Raw genomic sequence first — 4,642 nt, forward strand, 5'->3', positions numbered from 1 at the left:
AATAATGAGATATATGTAGAAATCTCTTATTATGTTGATCAGAATTGTAAATTTCTCCCACTCTACAAGTATTTGCTCTAAATATGGCCTTTTTTGTTTCTGCTGAGATCCTGAAATAAAGTCTTATTTAATCTGGAAGAAATAGATGCTCTCATATTTTAGTAATGTTATATGATTTAATCATGGAAAACCTTGAGATTTCTTTCATTTTCCCTCAACAGTAGATAATGTTTATTTCTGTAACACTTTAATTTTTGCTTGTCCCAACTTTAAAGAAGCAATCCATACAGTCTTTTTGTGGGCTTTTAAATCTGATGTGGAATTTTTATACATTTATTCAAAGATTATATCAAAACTCATTGAAAAGTCTCAGGGTAGGATTCTCAGGAGTCCTTAACGCACTGCACAGGAGGGACAGCTCCCCTTCAGTTAGGAGGTTGGTGACATTTATTATGCAGAGCAACATCAGGAGTGGCCAGACACAAGGCTTCTAAAAATAAAGACAGAAAAGCTCTCCTGAGAATAGGATGAGTAGATGCTACACTTGATCTTAGCCAAAAGGCCGAGAAGTGATTGGATGAGTAGATGCTAACAGAATCTTCTCTTTGTGCTCATGGGATGGGTACACAGTGATCCATTTTGACAAAGCAGTACAGTCATGAGGAGTTGGAGAGGATGCTTGTATTGTATCACATTGTTTCTCAGAAAGAGGCGTTGGGATACTAAGTGCTCAGTGAAAGCTATCTCAACTAAAGGAAACCTTAAAATGGGGGTCTGAACATCTGTCAAGAGTGTGGTGTCCTTTCCTTTGAATCATGTATTTATTTGCCTTTTAGATGGAGTGATCATTTAGGAGGAAGTGAAGTGTGAAAGCATATGCAATAAAAACCAGTTCAGCAGAGTCGAATATCTCTTGTTGTTCATCTCTTTCACGTTGTGTAGTTGTACAACTCGACACTAGTCTATAAATTATGAAAAAAGCTACATGGGTAAACTGACTCTCTGGTGTACCCCTATTCTTTTTAATCAAGGATACATTGTTAACACAAACTATTTTTCATTATCTTTTCCAGGGAGTGTTCAGTTTTAGAAAAAGTCTCTAAGTACACACAGGGGGCTGAGCATCACTTATTCTTGAAGAAATGGATGGTAACATAAATGACAAATCACTTTATAAAAATAAAGTCATGAAGCCTCTGAGCAGCTTGATCATTTGCTATGAAAATTGCAGCCCTGACCAAGAACAGAGAATAGAAGATGATTAAGGAATCGGAGTAAACATTCTGATGGGTGGGAATCAATGAACATTTTAATCAATCTGGCCTCACAGCTACCTTTCCATTCATCTGGTCCACTTTGACAGTCATTAGTGATGGTTGCTTGCTTATACTGGAAGTCAGATTTCATGCTCAACAATTGCTACACAGTACCAAATTATAAACTGCATCGATTATAACCAGATAAATGCTGCTCAGAAAATTTCCAGTCGTAAATTAGGCGAGGGTCCAAAACTCAGCATTTGTTAAAGGGGTTCTGAATGTGTAACACTGACAGTAGCAGCAGCCTAAAGGCTTTGCTTTCAGGATCACTCTGTGTGTGTACCTGTCGGCCATATTTTCTGCTATCAGATACTGTTGCCAGGGCAACCGCCTCCTTTGTACAGGCTTAGGGTAGCTGCTTCTTTTTGGAAATGGACTCTGGGCTGGTTGCCAGAATTTTGGTTCTTAAATTCAGGACTCTGGTGTAGCATAATTAACCATTTCATTGGCCTGAGAAAAATGCAAAGTGCAAAGGCTTTGTGATTTCTTTCATTCTCAAAGGGAAGCAGGGGTGATTATGTTAAAAAAATACATAGTCTTTCTGTGACATACGCTGTGTGGATAAGGAAGGGAAAGAAGACTGTTAATTTTCTTCAGTATTTAAAGGGGGAGGAAAGCATTATTGATCTTTCCAAAAGCAATTCAGAAAGGTTATAGTTTAGCTCTAATCCCTTGTTCTAACTCACCACATAGGGAAAATCAATTTCCACTAATAAAAGACAAGGAAATTGTAATATATCCTATAGTTCTCTTGAAAAATGGAATTTGCCATTATAAAAGGAAGCAAGCATCCTAACTCAGTCTCTTTAAAATCGTCCTCAGAACCCACATTTCTTAATTGTTTTTTTTTTCTGTCTTTATTTCATTTACTTCTGCTCATATTAGACTTTCAAACTGAGAAGAAACTGTGCAGTCTTCATTTTGGTATTTGCTGCACATTCATTTATGAACCCATTCCTTCCATGTTTGAGTTTTAATGATTATTTTAATGATGAGCTAATTCGTCATGTTTTCATGAGGTCAGGATGTGAAATCAGCTTCTTGTTTCTGCTTCTGTCCTTTCAGCCACATAGAAGAGATATGTATCTTTGACTATGTTAGAATTCTTTAATAAAATTAAGGACAGAAGTCTTACTTCCCAGGGATCCTGCCTGTAGACTGGTGCCTTCAAGAGACTTACTGGGAGGGCCGTTCTGAGAGCTCCTACAATTTGGTCCTTAGGTTCACAGGGATGCAGATACGAGAACATTCTTTTTTTTTTTTTTTTTTTTTTTTTAATCTGACGAGTAAACACAGGTGTAATCATGGAAGCTCTCCCTTCTTATACACATTTACAAAACCCCAACATTGGTTCGAGAACTTTCTATATGTGTATTGGTTACCTTTCCTGTTACTAGGATAGCATATTGACAGCAGATTAAGTGAGGAAGGATTTATTTAGATCACTGTTTAAGGGAGATATATTGCTTATTACAGGAAATGCATGGAGGCCAGGGCTAAATTCAGGGTAGCTGGAGTTTGTAGCAAGGAATGTTCCATGTTGGTCTGTCATGAAGCAGAGAGCTTGTGGCTATAAGCCCTAGCCCATGCCTCTTTGGGCCTCTCTGTCTCTTGCTAGACTGTCCACGACGCTCCCAACGTTCCCAAACACTGTCATTGGGTGGGGACAGAGTGTTCATACATTCACACACTCCAGAGCTGGCCATGGTACGTTTCTAATTTAAATCACAAGTCTGTCCAAGACGCTTTAAAGATGGCTTTGTGGTCAGGATCTGTTCATTTACAATCTCTTCCTTTTCTTTCCACAGGTGTCAGAGTCGCAGTACAGTTTTCCTACCTACTCCTCTCCCCCACCACTCTTGTATCATGTGCCCCCCCTCTTCCTGCCCCTAGTCACTCTCTGGTAAAGCCTATTCCGTTTTAGCCTCTGTTTCTTAGGTGCTTAAACTGACACATCAAATGTTTCCTTTTTTCAGCTTGACTGTGCTCAGCACAGTGGTCCCTCTAATAGGTATGTGGCGCTTTGCAGACATTTCTCTGCCGGGTTTGGGCTTCTCAGTGTACCTCTTTAGCAAGGTAGCCATAGAGAACAAACACTTTTCACGCGTGTCGGGATGCTGCACAGCTGCAGTTACTCTCAACGCCTGTATTTGGAGCACTCCCCTTCCTCCGTGTATTTCAGGATGACAGTAACGTTTGGGGAAGCCTTATCACTCGACTGAGTCACACTGAGCACACATGTTGGAAGCCGGACAAAGAAGGTGAATTCAAACACAATTCAAGGACACTTTAGCATTCTTTCTCAAGACCTTTCTAATTGGAAACCATTGAGACTTCCCCCATGGACCATTTGTACTATAATTCCACCTTTTTTTGTTCTATGTAAACAATGAACAATATAGGCATAACTGTTCACGTCTTTCTCAGGTTTATTTTCCCTGAGCAATTCAGGCCGCTTATATAACCACTCATTAGAGCAGCCATTCCTTGTATTTATTGCCACTTTGGAGTTTCATAAGAGTGATGCAATATTTGTATCAGCTCTATTGATAAAAATGAATAGTCACAGCTGAGGAAAATTCACAAGCAGTCGGTGTTTAGATTAATCAATTACTTTTGAAAAGGTCATTAATTCAATTGTAAATCCATGAAATTATATTGTCATTCATAGAATGTTTCTCCATTCTCTGTATGACCCGTTTTCAAATGTACTGTAAAACAGAGTAAATGCACCTGAAACATTTCCTTCTTCTACAGCGTGACGGTAGCAAAATATAAAATGCCTTTTCCTTATGTGGATGTTTAATATTTATTAACTTCTCATAAAACTGAAACTTATCAACAAACTTCAGATTTGGTGCTACTGTGTAGATGTAATAAGAAGAAAGTACTTTATGAGTAAGTCAAACTACCACATTTGACCTTGATGTTACTGGCCATTTTAAATATGTCAGTCCATTGTTCATAAGACATTGAATTATGTGCTTTTCTTGTGTTACAATTTTCTCTGCTACATTGTCTCCCACGGGTCTTTGAGTTATTGTAAGATCTGTTATTCACGAAAAATTTCAGAATATAATACTTGGCCACTTGGAAAATACTGGTTTAGTGAATGGTGGAGATCTTCCCACGTTGTCCATTTTCACAGGGTATGCGAACCCATTCAGGGACCCATCACTAGTCTAATTAGAAAAAAATACTGGGAAATGTCAAACTTAGAGGATTAAGTACAAAATTTTCAAGAAAAAAAATTTGCTTAACAAGTTTTATCATGGACAACAAACCCTGTCAACAGATTTCTTTGATGTGATAGGTGCATGTTT

At 38.3% G+C, this 4,642-nt stretch overlaps 1 pseudogene; it reads right to left on the minus strand.

Moving 5' to 3' along the window:
• Positions 1–431: 431 nt before the first annotated feature.
• LOC114692466 lies at positions 432–574 on the minus strand (annotated as a pseudogene).
• Positions 575–4,642: the final 4,068 nt, after the last annotated feature.

Source organism: Peromyscus leucopus, chromosome 11 (genome assembly GCF_004664715.2).
Source record: "Peromyscus leucopus breed LL Stock chromosome 11, UCI_PerLeu_2.1, whole genome shotgun sequence".
Lineage (NCBI taxonomy): Eukaryota > Metazoa > Chordata > Mammalia > Rodentia > Cricetidae > Peromyscus > Peromyscus leucopus.